The sequence below is a fragment of the Schistocerca serialis genome, chromosome 5, assembly GCF_023864345.2.
Source record: "Schistocerca serialis cubense isolate TAMUIC-IGC-003099 chromosome 5, iqSchSeri2.2, whole genome shotgun sequence".
Classification (NCBI taxonomy): domain Eukaryota; kingdom Metazoa; phylum Arthropoda; class Insecta; order Orthoptera; family Acrididae; genus Schistocerca; species Schistocerca serialis.
The window spans coordinates 207,623,536-207,640,770 of record NC_064642.1 but is presented as its reverse complement, the minus strand read 5'-3'; the positions used below and the strand labels follow the sequence as shown (position 1 = coordinate 207,640,770).

Below are 17,235 nucleotides of genomic sequence, written 5' to 3'. Positions count from 1 at the left end.
GAACTACTTAAACGTAAGGACATCACACACATCCATGCCCGAGGCTAGATCCGAACCTGCGACCGTAGCGGTCGTGCGGTTCCAGACTGTAGCGCCTATAACTGCTCGGCCACCCCGTGTCTTTAGTCTCCAATGTATTTGGTAATACGCTCTAAAGCATACAATCTGTATTATGCTGTAGTTTACACTGCGGTCATGGTATACAGAAGCGTGCACTATGCGACGAGCCAGCTTACTTAACAAACCTTTCAGTGATGCATGTTCGTCCGCAGCTCGTGGTCGTGCGGTAGCGTTCTCGCTTCCCACGCCCGGGTTCCCGGGTTCGATTCCCGGCGAGGTCAGGGATTTTCTCTGCCTCGTGATGACTGGGTGTTGTGTACTGTTCTTAGGTTAGTTAGGTTTAAGTAGTTCTAAGTTCTAGGGGACTGATGACCATAGATGTTAAGTCCCATAGCGCTCAGAGCCATTTGAACCATTTTGAGTGATGCATGTTCGATCGTGATGTCGTGCTTGCAACGACTATGAAGGAAGGAAGGAGTAAGGATGAGAGAGATGAAGGTGTTCGCATAGGTTTACATACACAATCTGTTTCAATCACATAAAATGATCATTTTCAAATCAATGTCGCACTTAAGGAACGCTGCGCGGGGTAGCCCCTTCGGCGCCTTGCTACGGTTCGCTCGGCTCCACAAGTCGGAGGTTCGAGTCCTCCCTCGGGCGTGGGGCATGTGAGTGAGTGAGAGAGTGTGTGTGTGGGGGGGGGGGGGGGAGGCTGTCTTTAGCGTAAGTTAATGTCAGTGTAAGCCTAGGGACCTATGACCTCAGCAGTTTGGTCCTATAGGAACACACCACCATTTAATGAACGAAGTAGTGACCTACAGTAAGACAGCAATTCTGCTTATTTTCCTCAAATGAACGGTTGAAGTTGCTGTTGAATGAATATTAAATGGAAATAATTCTCATTCTTTGTTCTGTTTCTGCTGCGAATTTTTAATTAGGTTACATGTTTAGATCACTCTGGATCATCTCCAGATCGAAGCAATAGCGTCAGAAACTCATCTTGTCTACTCACAATCACATCTCTGAGTGCTGTACTCTCAGCAACCAGTCTTGTCTGCGCAGAAGCACATATAGGAGTACTGCACTGAGATTTATGGTTCTGAATAGACAAGACGGGTTGCTGACGCAACTACTTAGGCCTGAAGATAATTTCGAGTGCTCGAAACATGTAATCTAATTAAAATGTGCAACAGAGACAGAACAATAAATGGGATCTTAATTATCGAAACAGTTGCTGAATCTCTCAAGACAGTTATGTCGACTTTGGGAATATTAAACTGATTGTGTCAGAAATTCAATTTAGTGTCCAACTACGAATGAGTACTAACTAAGCTGTTTTGTACTGTAGCGGCCGGCCCGAGTAGCCGAGCAGTTCTAGGCGCTACAGTGTGGAACTGCGCGACCGTGTTGAGTGGTACTTAAGATAGGTAAATAAATTAGTGAAATCAATGTGAAGTGAAGCAGAAATTAGAAAATAAATGAAAAACTTATTTAGTTTAGAATAAGTTACACACTGGCAAGCAGTGGGCAGAGCAGCAGTGGCAACAGCTGGCGCTTGCAAGTCAGCACGTTCAGGAGAAGCCATCGCCCTCCCCACATAAGCGGAAGCTGTCGATTCAGCCGTCAGGGCATCGACCGACCGGCTCACATGTTACTCAATTGTCACATGTGATCAAAGGCCCTCGCCTACATTCCAAGAGCCAATGACTGACGTTAAGAAGATTCTTCGAGAAGCTTTTCAACGTGACAGCAGAGGCAATGACCGTGAAGTCTTTCACCTCCAGTGAACTGAAGTAAATAAATACACGAGACGCAGCGGGCTCGACAGTAGTTTCCAGTTCAGTTTCGGTTCGAGTTCAGTTCCAGTACAGTCAGTCGGTGCTGAAGACCGTCATGCAGGAATAGCAAGCAGCAGCCTCGCCGCCAGAAGACAGAAGTTAGAAGGTATTTGAAGTCTGATTTTTACGTACCCGGGTGACTCGTGAGGACGGGAATGAGACGGCCTCACATCAGCAGTCACCTGTGAGCTGGTGATGAAGATCTGACAACCGAAGACTGGCAAGCCGGAGTCCGTTGTTCGAGTTCGGGACACTGGCCTTCCCCCGCCGCGCCACTCCGCTGGCCGACGCACAACACTGACACATGTGGCCGCATAGAGAAGAGAAACACTGGGACGCCACATCCAAGGTATCACCATCCGATTCACGACTTCGTTCTCAATAATTAAACGGGCCACCTCATAATGCGCGTCTCCAGTCAACTGGGCGAAACAGCGACACGAGATACACACCGCTAGGCGTAATCTGACGCCGCTGCTCGCGCAACAGAAGGCTTCGCAAACGACACAGCTGCCGCTCTCCCAGCCAGAACAATCCAGTAAGGAATCCATTGTACAAATCTTTCAATAAAAGTTATCTTATGTAAAAATGCTGTTTCATTCTACCTCACACCCGAGCCAAGGAAGAACCCACCCTGCCCACATGTTGTTAAGAGAGAAAAAGTAATTTATTTAGTGTTTTTCACCCTGATATAATGCTTTAGAATGCCCTTTGCAGTAATGCTCATCCTGAGAGTTGACTAGCATCAAAAGAGGTTACCCAGTTACAACCGCTACGGTCGCAGGTTCGAATCCTGCCTCGGGCATGGATGTGTGTGTGACGTCCTTAGGTTAGTTAGGTTTAAGTAGTTCTTAGTTCTAGGGGACTGATGACCTCAGAAGTTACGTCCCATAGTGCTCAGAGCCATTTGAACCATTTTCTTGTACTGTAGCGGCCCGCATTGTTGACCGCCGCGTAGTAAACCACGGATGAAAGGATGGCAGCCTGACCGTCAGGATTTCGTATTGGATGACCTCAGGGAATGGGTAATGGCGAGTCAGTGGCGACGGTGATGCAAGAGAATGCTCTCAGTCTTTATTGTCGGCTCATTTTATACAGCAAAGTGGGCCAGTGCCTGCAGCAGCGGAACGTGACGACTGCCAAGCTGGCTGCATATGGCTGGCGCGGCCTTTCTGCGCGGGCAGCAGTCCCTTCTTGGAGAAGCGGCCAGCAGGTACAGAGGGCGATTGTCGCTGAAACAACCGGTTTCCAGTTACGCCGGTTCTTTTCGTTTCCGTTGAACCTGACTCATACAACCGCTCAAAATTACCGGTTTCTCAAAATACCGATTTTCGTTTTTTTTTATTGTTCTTCCTTCCAGTAATAAACGTAGACTTTAAACAAAGACTGAAAAATTCTAATGAAGGTTAACGAGTAGGAGATCACAGTCGATACGGGGTTGAGGCTGCGGCGGAAATTGGTCTCACTGTCTCCAGCAAAGATAGCGAAGGTGAAAGAAACAAGCGCGGCGAGAGCGAGAGTCAAAGGTCAGAAGCTGATGACCTCCACCGTCACTTTTTGATGGTACCAACTTTTAACTCTGATCCGACCATAAAATGAAGGCTTCAGTTATTATCTCAAGTTTATAGCAAGCCAATAAAATTACAGATATATGGGTCGAATGTAGCTTCTCTTCCAAGCAACATTGTGAATGTCTTCTCCTTATACGAATTCGTGTTCGTTGTGCTGCTTCTAGTTTTTAACATTTTAAAGCAAGTACAACATCCGTAAAATACTTCCAAACTCGGGATGGTGCCATCCTACAAATCAATCGCTGTCCGAGGACGAAAACGAGAATCTGACATATAGAGCAGGTGGGGGGAAAACATGTACGCTGAAAGTACACACGTACTGCCTAATAGGCCACGCCAGACGGGACAGGTATGTTATTGTGTCTGTAATCCCGCAATCTTCGGTCATGTATTTGCTGCTGATTTCTAACTACAGGCGTTGTTATTAAAATGGTGCGTGTCGGAGGGTACGTCGTACCACAACTAGCTTCTTCTCTCCCTGTTCCACTCCCAAACAGAACGCGGGAAAAATGACTGCCTATATGCCTCTGTAGGAGCCCTAATCTCTCTTATCTTATCTTTGTGGTCTTTCCGCGAAATTTAAGTTGGCGGCAGTAAAATGGTATTGCAGTCAGCCTCAAATGCTGGTTCTCTAAATTTCCTCAGTAGCGATTCACGAAAAGAACGCCTCCTTTCCTCTAGAGACTCCCACCCGAGTTCCTGAACAATTCCGTAACACTCGCGTGATGATCAAAGCTACCAGTAACAAATCTAGCAGCCCGCCTCTGAATTGCTTCTATGTCCTCCCTCAATCCGACCTGACAGGAACGCTCGAGCAGTATTCAAGAATAGGTCGTATTAGTGTTTTATAAGCGGTCTCCTTTACATATGAACCACATCTTCCCAAAATTCTACCAATGAACCGAAGACGACTATCCGCCTTCCCCACAACTGCCATTACATGCTTGTCCCACTTCATATCGCTCTGCAATGTTACGCCCAAATATTTAATCGACGTGACTTTGTCAAGCGCTATCAAGGGTGTCAAGCGTTGCTATTAAATCGTGAGTCAGTCCTACTACGCCGCAGAGAATAACCATTACCGTTCATCTCACATTCGACCACGAGTACTATAATCCAACAGTGCACTAATAGTGGCTGAGCCAATGCCTTGTTTCTGAAAGACATTTTGTTGAAACTGAGTCACAAAGTTTCTCAAAATCATTGCCTCATTCTGTGATTTCGCTCGTGACATATGGTACGTTTTTGTTACAACTGCTAGAAACGACAATAGTGGCGGTAGTAGGCCAGCGGCCCAAGGTATTAACAGGAATTACGCAGCATTGGGAGCACCGATCGGAGCCGCTTGTAGTAACTGAATATCGGTAACAGCACTGATAATAGCTTCTTGGGTTTTCTTCACTAGTATCCAGATGGAATTCGAACGTTTGGGTGGTTAAATACTTACCAGGTCAACGCTGTCGGGTCAGAAATATTCATATTAAACTCGTCTTGCTGAAATTCTGCAATGAAATGGAAGAAAGATAAGAAATTGATAGGTAAGAAAACTACAAAAAATTATATTTTAGTTCATATAAAATCAAAAGTAATTTCTTCTACTTATTCCAGTTAGGAAAAACATGTAAGATTTACTCCTCACAGCAGTCTTGCCAAGGTACTGATCCATGATTAGAACAGAAATAGCCTGCAAAGTGGTGTGACAAATTTTACGCTTGCGTTGGCTCTACTTCCACATGGAGACATACTTTTCACAAATAGGTCATGAGTGTCATCAAAATATTAACCGTCAACAGACGTCAGATAATTATTGTGACGTACACAACATGCTATATTCTAACTCTAATGTCAACAGATTCGGCACTCAAATCTAAATAAATTTACAGGTGTTACGTTTTTTTCTGGTTTAGGTCTTGGGAGGTTTTCACACAGGGCAAATGCCTCAACAGCCACAAATACAAATTGACGATGTACATGGGTATGACACTTTGTCACGAGATTTCGACTGAGGCAAGATGAATGTCCTCGCATAAGTCTTTTTCCTCCATATAAGATGCTTTCAAGAAAGAATATCCTTCATGGCCACAGCCTCTGACATGAATGTATGTGAAACAGTAATTGCTACAGTAAATGCCAGAGCTTCTACAAGAATCGAAAACAACAATTCCAGATCACGGTATTTGCTTTAGAAATATCAGTCTTCACTGTACATTGAGGTGAAAAAGTATGGGACACCTCCTCATATCGTGTCGATCCTCCTTTTACCATGTGTAGTGCAGCAATTCGACGTGGCATGGGCTTAACAAGTCGTTTGGAAGTCGTTTGGAAGTCTCCTGCAGAAATATTGAGCCACGCTGCGTCTGTAGCCGTCCATAATTGCCAAAGTGTTGCCGGTGCAGAATTTCGTGCGCGAGCTGACCTCTCGATTATACCCGATAACTGTTCGACGAGCGGCCCAATTATTCGCCTGAACTGTCGAGAATGTTCTTCACACCTGTCGCGAACAGTTGTGGCCTGGTGATATGGCGCATTGTCATGCATAAAAATTCGTGAAGTGCATGTATAGCTGCAAATGGTCTCCAAGTAGCCGAACATAACCATTATCGGTGAAGTTGGACCAGATTACCCAGTCCATTCCATGTAAACACAGTCCATACCATTATGAAGTCACCGCCAGCTTGCACAAGGCCCTGTTAACAACTTGGGACTGTGGCTTCATGGGGTCTGCCCCTCACTCTAACCCTACCATCAGCTCTTACCAACTGAAATCGGGAGTCATCTGACCAGGCCACGGTTTTCCAGTCGTCTAGGGTCCCACCGATACGGTCACAAGCCCAGGGGAAGCGCCACAGGCGATGTCGTGTTGCCTTAGCCCATTAAAGACAAGTTTCGCCGCGTTGTCTTAACGGACACGTCCGTCGTATGTCCCACATAGATTTCTAGGGTTATTTCACGAACAGCTGCTTTTTCGTTCGCACTGTCAGCCCTACGCAAACGCCACTGATCTCCGTCGTAGGCTGGTTCAAATGGCTCTGAGCACTATGGCACTTAACATCTGAGGTCATCAGTCCCCTCGACTTAGAACTACTGAAACCTAACTAACTTAAGGACATCACACATACATCCATGCCGAGGCAGGGTTCGAACCTGCGACCGTAGAAGTCGCGCGGTTCCAGACTGAAGCGCCTAGAACCGCTCAGTCACAGCGGCTGGCAGGCCGTAGGCCACTGTGTTGTCCGTTGTGAGAGGCAATGCGTGAAATTTTTGTGTTCTCGCTACACTCTTGACACTGTGGATCTCGGCTGTACAACGGGGATTAAGACTTTGAACGCGGTGTGGTAGTCGGACATAGTAGAATGAAGTTTCGGCTTTGTTGACGTGAAACTTCGTTTAGGCTGGATTCACCACTTCCTCTGATGTTTCAAACTTCGACGACGACGAGGGAATACTGAACACAGTGCAAGAACAGAACTGTTATCCGACGAAACACAGTCCACTGCTTTTCGCGAGAAGTTGCTTCTACGGCGAGCGACAGACAGCTCGTCCTGTTCTGTGATGCCGGCAGACTTGCTGAAATTGCTGCCGCATTTTTTTCCATCTCGAATGCCTCAGGGCAAACCGCCTGTGGGGCTGCGGCCATAAGTTACAACTTCTGCCTCCCATATTATCCATTACGCTACATCAACAATTATAGCCAGAACTTGCTTTCTCTGATATACATCTAACATTTCTGCTATGCGGTTAGTGACAACTGCGCCAACCGCAAATTAAATACGTAATCACGTAATTACATTAGTGGTCACATAGCAGGAAGCCACAATAAAGTGTTCAGATTTCGCCTCGCTCGGCAGGGACAATTTAGAGAAGAGAGGCGCTCTCTGATGAGAAATCAAACATCCAGCTGACGTCGAACCAGCCGTGCTTCCAGTGCGGCAGCTGTCCGTCAGTGTCGACAGAGTCATAAATCAAAACACGGTGGCAGGACAGCCTGATGGGCCTAAACAGCCGCATCGAAACGGGCCATCAAAATATCATTAAGGCTCATTCAAGTGATATCTGCCGCATCGCAAGCCGGAGGGCAAACAGCAGTTTCTCGCGTCCGCTCGACGATAGTGTCATTTCAGTACACAAAGGAGTGTGGGCGTAGGAAATGCAGTTACGTAAAGGCGTAACAGCTCATAACAGAATGAACTCGTAAAAATAAAAATGTTGTTACGAAACGAGTTGAGGACTGCTGACGAGTTCAAACACAACTACCATTACGCTGAAATACTGAGAATTGTTAATTCTCTAGAGTAAATATTCTGTTCATATATTTTTGCACATAGAAAACATTACGAGCGAACAGTTTTATCTTTTTAAACACAAAACATCGCTGATATCCTGCAGATGTTTCCTAACAGCACTTTTTAGCACAACTTTCATATCCATTCATCACACAGAAATCGATAATGAAAGTTATAGATGTAGTGAGTTTTGCAGAATGCATTTTCTTTCGCTATACCACCGGTGGTCACAGACCCCCTCATACGTCGTAGCTTCAGTTATGATTTAGGCTAATGCTGGAGCTTAAGAGTCATCGGAGCTAATTTTGATAGTAGTAATGGTATTGAAACACACTGCCGGAAAATGTTAATATACTCTTTTCCAGTTCACTCAAGATTTATTGTTGCAACAGTGCACACGGAGTACGTGAAATGATTATATTTACACATCAATACCGCAAGCGGTTCTGAGGTACCACCCACATCGAAACATCCATATTATATGAAGATGGTATCTGTTCTTTCTGACATGTCCGAAAGAACAAATACCATCTTCATATAGTTAAGGCTAGCCGGAGATTGACTTCCTTCTTCTGTGCGGATGCACACGCGTTACCCGAACTCTTACGGGACTCGGTAAGATTGTCTGCCGCGAGTAATGAGTGTAGTGTGCGGGGACACTACGAATGTAGTGTGTGGACATTAAGTTGGGAATGTGAGTCTCACGGGGCGCGTGCAAGGGATAAATCCCTGCAGTCACACTATCCTCTGTGCCCTCAATGGCTCAGATGGATAGAGCGTCTGCCATGTGAGCAGGAGATCCCGGGTTCGAGTCCCGGTCGGGGCACACATTTTCAACTGTTCCCGTTGATATATATCAACGTCTGTCGGCAGCTTAGGGTCTTGATTTAATTATCGTTACATCCATATTAGTACATAATGTAGTCTCCACGGGCAGCAATGCAGGCGCTGATTTTGGCATCCAGTCGATCGTACAGACGGCGAATACTGTCCTGGGATACGTTATTCACGCCTGCTCGACCTGTTCACGTAGTTCTGTAAGATGTCTTGGTTGACGAGGCGCATGAGCCACTTCTCGACACATCGTATCCCACAAGTGCTCGACTGGAGAAAATTCCGGATATCCTGCTGGCCAGGGAAGTTGCTGTACGTCTTGCAGAGCAGTTTGAGTTTCATTGACAGTGTGTGGGCGAGCATTATCGAGACGGAGCAACACATCACCTTCCTGTTGCAAGAACAGAACAAGAACGGTTCTAACAACACTCTGCACTTACCGAGCGCTGATTAGCGTCCCATCCAGGAACACCAAAGGTGAGCGAGAGCTATAACTTATCGCACCCCACACTATAAGACCTGGAGTGGGGGCGTTGTGTCAGAACAAATCCACTCTACGAGATAGCTCTCACCTGATCTACGCTGTACGCGCAAATGACTATCACCTGTTACAGGCAGAATCTGCTTTGATCGCTGAAGACCACAGCGCGCCATTCCATCTTCCAAGTGATCCTATGACAGCTCCAGTCAAGCCGTGCACGTCGATGCTGTGTTGAGTGGAAGATGAGCTGGAGGTGTGTGTGCCCGTAATCCCACAGGCTAATAACCGTTTCCCAACAGTTGGTGTTGATACGTCTGGGCTCACAAGCCCTCATTCTGTGTGTTGTGATATCTGAACGATCTGCCACTGCTGCCCTTATTATACGACGATCATTGGCAGGGGTCTTTGCTGCGTGGACGTCCAGAACCTCTTCTACAGGTGAGAGAAAGTTCACTGAGCACGGATAACACCATCGTTGAACAACTGATGCCACATGCAGCTTGTGTGGCAATTCTCCGAAAAGACCATCCCACCACTTGGAAGGCCGTAATATGATCCCTTTCAAACTCGTTCAGTCGACTGTATCTACATCTACATAAATACTCTACAAATCACATTTAAGTGCCTGGCAGAGGGCTCATTGAACCACCTTAACAATTCTCTATTATTCGAATCTCGTATAGCGCGCGGAAAGAACGAACGCCTATATCTTTCCGTACGAGCTCTGATTTCCCTAATTTGATTGTGCCGATCGCTTCTCACTATGAAGGTCGGTGTCAACAAAATATCTGCGCATTCGGAGGAGAAAGTAGGTGATTGGAATTCCCTGGGAAGATTCCGTCGCAACGAAAAACGCCTTTTTTAAATGATGTCCAGCCCAAAACCGATATCATTTCAGTGACACTCCCTCCTTTATTTCGCCATAATACGAAACGTGCTGCCCTTCTTTGAACTTTTTCGATCTACTCCGTTCAGTCCTATCTGGTAAGGATCCCACACCGCGCAGCAGTATTCTAAAAGGGGACGGACAAGTGTAGTGTAGGCAGTCTCCTTAGTAGAGCTCTTACATCTTCTAAGTGTCCTCCCAATAAAACGCAGTCCTTGGTTAGCCTTACCAACAACATTTTCTATACGTTCCTTCCAACTTTAGTTGTTAGTAATTGTAATTCCTAGGTATTTAGTTGAATTTACATCCTTTCGATTTGACTGATTTCTCGTGTAACCGAAATTTAGTGGATTCCTTTTAGCACTCCTGTGGATGACCTCACACTTTCCGTTATTCAGGGTCAACTGCCAATTTTCACACCATTCACATATCTTTTCGAAATCGTTTTGCAATTTGTTTTGATCTTCTTATGACTTTATTAGTCGATAAACGACAGCATCATTGCAAACAACCGAAGACAGCTGTTCAGATTGTCTCCAAAATCGTTTATATAAATAAGGAACTGGAAAGGGCCTATAACACTACCTTGGAGAAAGCCTGATATCACTTCTGTTTTACTCGGTGACTTTCTGTCAGTTACTACGAACTGTGACTTCCCTGACAAGAAGTCACAAATACAGTCCCATAACTGAGACGGTATTCCATAAGCACGCAGTTTCACTACAAGGCGGTCGTGTGGTATCTGGAAATCCAGAAATACGGAATCGATCTGAAATCCCTTGTCAATAGCACTCAGCACTTCATGCGAATAAAGAGCTAGTTGTGTTTCACAAGAACGATGTTTTCTAAGCCCATATTGACTGTGTGTCAATAGACCGTTTCCTTCGAGGTAATTTATAATGTTCGAACACAATATACGTTCCAAAATCCAGCTGCATACCGACGTTAATGATATGGGACTGTAATTAAGTGGATTACTCCTACTACGTTTCTTGAATATTGGTGTGGTATGTGCAATTTTCCAGTCTTTGGTTACGGATCTTTCGTCGCGCGAACGGTTGTATATGATTGTTAAGTATGAAGCTATGCATCAGCATACTCTAAAGCAAACAGACGACTTGCCTTTATTAAGTGATTTAAGTTGCTTCACTACTCCGAAGATATTTATTTCTACGTTAGTCATTTGGCAGCTGTCCTTGATTCGGATTCTGGAATATTTACTTCGCCTTCTCTTGTAAAGGCAGAGTGCATCTCCGTGGCATGGTTTCCTGTATGTTTCGCACGTTTGCACCACACTGAGCCCTTTGACTGTAAGCATTCCCTAGAAAGGGTATACACAGATGGCGCTCTGGTAGCCATTTTGAGTAGTCTGTCATACGTCGCCATCGGATCAAAATCGAGGTCGTCTTTCCATGTGCACTATTTTTTATTTCTTTTGTTTTATTTATTTATGTATTTTTTGCAGCAGTGCATTTCAACGTCGTATTTTCTTGATTCTATGGCATTTTGAATCATTCGTTAGGAAGCCTTCAATAGCCTCACGAATTGGCTAACGTGAGTGAAGTATCATGATGTGTAATTACAGGATTGTGCACTCCCTGGGAAACAGGGAAAGACGTTCATGGGACATCAGAGCAACCGCCTTCAGGAGCGGCTATAGGATTATTTGATCACAACACGAAGACAGCACAGCAGGAAACATTTCAATCCTCAATTGTGAGAAAGTAAACTATCTAGAAGAGTGCAGCTCACTCTTGACGGCACAGACGCATTGAAGAATGGATGGATGGATGGATAGATAGATAGATAGATAGATAGATAGATTTAAAATTGTTGGGCACTAAATATCGTGGTCATCAGCGTCTTTTCTCAGGATCGCGGTACTGGTATACGAGTAGCTACTTTCAGTAAAACGAAAAGCAAAGGCCGTATAACTACAGCAGCAATAGTAAAAAGTTTCACATACAATCTCTAGTATATCTGTTCATACCGTTGTCATCACTCAAACAGTGGACGCCACTAAGATGACTGGCTGATCGCGGAAATAATGGGACGAGTCAGCCACCCACCTTAAAACCCACGTCCAGTTAATTATGCGGAAGTCCTGACGCCACACAAATTGTCAATAATTTTCTTACTATTGTTTCACTATCACCTAAAATTGAGGGTAAGTGAACAGTCTTGTAGTCAATAACATCAAATATTATTTCGTACATCAAATACCAGATCAAGTGGCAGAATTACTTCGTCATTGTGAATACAACATTACGATGTGGTTCAAAGTGTTCTGGGCCTTAGGAGGAAGTTGAGCTGCCGATACTGTTGCGAAGGAGGCAGCGCGAAATGGGACAAGAAAACCAGGATACACGTGCAGACCACTTCGAGCAAGTGCGGTTGCCAATTACAAGCCTCGGGAAGAGCGAAGTGTCTGTTTCATACCATTATAAGGAAGGGCACATGACGGAAATAGTTCAAAACGTGCCACAGACACCGTGTTACGGCTCTGGCGCATATCACAGAAGTCTCCGCAGTGCCTTCATCGACTGCAACGGACTGAAAAATCTGTTTCAGATTTTCATGTCTTAGAATGGTGTGCATGTCAGAAGTAGGGTGGTGCGGCGACGCAAATTAAGTACGGACGGTGTACCAAGTGACACTGGAGGCAAAGGCGCCATTCTGCCATAGCGGTCGTCTTCGTTGTAGTTTGAGTATCGTAAAGGGACTTGGTCACGCACTCATCATTACGTGTGACGCAAAGCAAACATGACAATTATTACGTTAGGATGCGTGAAGAGTTTGACAGAGCACTGAAAGACCTATGTAGAAACAAGGCCCCGGGAGTAGACAAGATTCCATTAGAACTACTGACAGCCTTGGGAGAGCCAGTCCAGACAAAACTCTACCATCTGGTGAGCAAAATGTATGAGACAGGCGAAATACCCCTCAGACTTCAAGAAGAATATAATAATTCCAATCCCACAGAAAGCAGGTGTTGACAGATGTGAAAATTACCAAACTATCAGTTTAGTAAGTCACGGCTGCAAAATACTAGCACGAATTCTTTACAGACGAATGGAAAAACTAGTAGAAGCCGGACTCGGGGAAGATCAGTTTGGATTCCGTAGAAATATTGGAACACGTGAGGCAATACTGATCCTAAGACTTATCTTAGAAAATAGATTAAGGAAAGGCAAACCTACGTTTCTAGCATTTGTAGACTTACAGAAAGTTTTTGACAAGGTTGACTGGAATACTCTCTTTCAAATTCTAAAGGTGGCAGGGGTAAAATACAGGGAGCGAAAGGCTATTTACAATTTGTACAGAAACCAGATGGCAGTTATAAGAATCGAGGGGCATGAAAAGGGAGCAGTGGTTGGGAAGGGAGTGAGACAGGGTTGTAGTCTCTCCCCGATGTTATTCAATCTGTATATGGAGCAGGCAGTAAAGAAAACAAAAGAAATACTCAGAGCAAGTATTAAAATCCATGGAGAAGAAATTAAAACTTTGAGGTTCGCTGATGACATTGTAATTCTTTCAGAGACAGCAAAGGACCTGGAAGAGCAGTTGAACGGAATGGACAGTGTCTTGAAAGGAGGATATAAGAAGAACAACAAGAAAAACGAGGATAATGGAATGTAGTCGAATTAAGTCGGTTGGTGCTGAAGGAATTAGATTAGGAAATGAGACACGAAGTAGAGAGGATATAAAATGTAGACTGACAATGGCAAGGAAATCGTTTCTGAAGAAGAGAAATTTGTTAGCGTCCAGTATAGATTTAAGTGTCAGGAAATCGTTTCTGAAAGTATTTATATGGAGTGTAGCCATGTTTGGAAGTGAAACATGGACGATAAATAGTTTAGACAAGAAGAGAATAGAAGCTTTCGAAATGTGGTGCTACAGAAGAATGCTGAAGATTAGATGGGTAGATCACACAACTAATGAGGAGGTACTGAATAGAATTGGGGAGAAGAGGAGTTTGTGGTACAACTTGGCTAGAAGAAGGGATCGGTTGGTAGGACATGTTCTGAGGCATCAAGGGATCACAAATTTAGGATTGTAGGGCAGCGTGGAGGGCAAAAATCGTAGAGGGAGACCATGAGACGAATACATTAAGCAGATTCAGAAGGATGTAGGCTGCAGTACGTACTGGGAGATGAAGCATCCTGCACAGGGTAGAGCAGCACGGAGAGCTGCATCAAACCAGTCTCAGGACTGAAGAACACAACAACAACAACAACAACAACAACAACAGGATGCGACAGCAAGCCTACAGCGTTATCGAGGTAGAGTCAGAAGCAGAAACAGTGGCCATTGTGGCGTTTATCCCAGCGTTGGGGCAATCCTCAATGACCGCTCAGCACTGACAACAAGTTCAACTGCTCAACCACTGGCAACAGCCACAGTAGTCCTCTCAAGGGACATAAAAACGTACATGAACGAGGTGGTGGTAATGTCACAGCATGGAATTCGACGTTCCCTATAGAGCGGAGCGTGAAATGACGAATCTGGCATGCCAGATTTTTGCCGCGTGGAGAGGAACGTGTCCAGTGAGACGCGGCATGCTTTTTACCTCACAAGCAGAACTGACGCGCCGCCACAATATTTTGAATTAAACTAGAGTCATGGTAGAATGCAAGCATCAGCAAACAGCAGATCTCGAAAAACCCTCATTTTAGCCGTGATTTGTTAAAATAAAGTGACTTATAACTACATCTCGATAGATAAAGGCCTCCTGTAATTGATGTTTTTATTGTTGTAGCTGGTGTGGTATGCTACGGAGCAAAAATGAAGTATCAAAAGCGCGTGATTTTGGTACAGTTTACCACAGTTACATACCAAATAACACCATTTCTAGATACAGTCTTCTAAGAGTGTATGCCATATGCGGAGACTAGCTGCCATGGAGAAGCAATAGCTCAGCCTCTTCCTCTTCTCAGGCGGGACGTACCCCACATCCGACGTGCCTTACGCCTCACGACACCATTTCTCGGAACGGTACGGCGTACCAGCCTACTCCCGGCGAGAGAGTGCATGACGCGCTCGAAGTAGTACGTGTTACGCCTACCACTCCACTTTTTTGCTTTCTCCTTTATTCCTCCTCTTTTGTTTCCTTTTACGTGTCATGCCCCAATATTTGTGGGCCTTGAGCCTTAGGGGAGTCTACCCCTACTGAGCACAGCCGGGAGAAAAAATTATGGTTGCCGTTTTCCATTCTAGTTCGCTTCAATACATTTCCTGACCCGACACAGCGGCTGCCAGGTGTCGCATCGGGTTGCGACCCCTCACAACAATCCTGTGCGACTTCCTTATTTAAAAAGAAGAAAGAAAGCTACTAGTGTCGTGATCTGTGAAGTGAGTCGGATCAAGTTCACCCCAAGTTCTTTCAGTTTTTCCGCCTTTTGTTTTCTTAGCAATTTAACAGAAGTAGCTGCAAAGGCCAACGACTGGCATGTTTTTCCAGTGGCAAAAATCAACTTAACAGCCAATCTATGGCAAAACGTAAAACAAGTTTCACACTGGAAGTTTGCATTATTATGAAACTTTTGTGTTTAATACATACAAGGTGAACCACCTAAAAATTGCACCGCAAATATTGCATAAATGGAAAGCGCTATTGTTGTGCTGTTTTCACCCATCGGATTGGTAGTCAGAGGCTCGTATTGCTAGCCAATCAACCGACTGTAATAATCTTCAACTTCTGTAGTCCTGTCTTCCTCAATTTCGTGTAATATTACAGTACATTGATAATTTGTACTTATCGACCGTCTGACAGCAACTGAATAAAACACAATTTTAGTGCCATACTCGTTTCGCCTTTATTTTCTGCAAGGCATCATCAGTGGCCTGGAATATGTACATATGTTTGCTATTTAATTTGCATTTTTGTCACTGTACCTATAGGTTATAAACAGTTCTGGTGGCTGGTATTTCCCATTTAAGTAGTAATGTTTTGAACTGTACTTACACGTTGCGTGGACAATTTCTTGCATATTACGCTCCTGTTGCATTTTTAGTCTTGTTGTTCTTATTACGAAAGCCAATTTGCGTTTATTTTCCCCACATTCCACAGCACTATGAACTGAACGCTTGGTTCAATGCAATGTTTTGGTTTCTGTTGCCGACTGTCAAACTTTTTGCCAAAGATCGAATGTTATTGCCAAACTTTCGAGTCTTATTGAAGTAGCTGTGATCTGTTCGTGTATACATTTGTGTGTGTGTGTGTGTGTGTGTGTGTGTGTGTGTGTGTGTGTGTATTTTGGCGTGGTACACTTTTTTTTGTGGGCTGTGTGTGTCTGTCCAGATGGTGAAGGGAAGAGTTTTATTGTTTTATCTTATTTCCTTTATTAAGGGTAGTAGGGAACCTGTGCTGATGTGTGTGTATTCATTTATCACATGTTTGTTTTCTGCTATGGCTTTCTGGATGTGGAAGTTTTCTTGCATTTGTATAAGATGTTTGTCATGGTTGCTTATTCTCATTATTTTCATTTCTTGTCCCATGTTTGTAGGATAATGGTTATGGTGTTTTAAATGTTCTGCAAATATGGAATCGTTTGTTTCATACTTCCAACATCTGATATGTTCTTAGTATCTTGTTTCAAAATTCCTGCATGTCATGCCTATGTATACTGCATCACAATTTTGACATTCAAGTTTATATTTTCCTGATTGTTGGAATTTGTCCCTCTTGGTAGCTGGCTGGCTTAGGTGTGATTAGAGGGTTTGCCCAGGCTTATATGCTAGTTTGAAGCCCTGTCTGAAGACTGTAATAATATTTAGAAAGTGTATTTTTGTGCAAACATATATGTTTTCAAATGAAACAGTGTCTACTGACACTAACAAATTAAAAGTAAGGCAAATTAGAACGTCAGTGGCGTTTGTTGCAGCATTCTAATTTGAGTCGTTTACAAGATATCATATTTTGAAAAGTTCCCACACCGACACTTATACAATACCTGTTTTAACACACACACTAAACAACTACACAAATGCGAACACTAGTTATATGGATCCTGCCCTGTAACGAAACATTTGACTATCATAGTTTGTATTTATAATGCCCACCTACAGCGGCAGTGTACGCTTCCAGTATGGTGAGGAACGGCTGCTCCGCACGTGCTATCATTTCACCGTACATATACAAACAGACTGCCGTAATATGTCGTTGCATGTCACCCGGTGTAGTTGATATGTCTTTGTAGACGGCGTCTTTCACCTTTCCCCACAGAAACAAGTCTACGGGCGTCAAATCCGGGGAACTGGCCGCTCAAGATACGGGTCCAAT

At 44.4% G+C, this 17,235-nt stretch overlaps 1 non-coding gene across 1 annotated transcript; it reads left to right on the top strand.

Annotated features, from left to right (window-relative positions):
* The first annotated feature begins 8,503 nt into the window (after nucleotides 1-8,503).
* On the top strand, nucleotides 8,504-8,578 carry Trnat-ugu (transfer RNA threonine (anticodon UGU)). The gene has a single exon. It is a non-coding gene; the product is annotated as a tRNA-Thr (tRNA).
* Nucleotides 8,579-17,235: the final 8,657 nt, after the last annotated feature.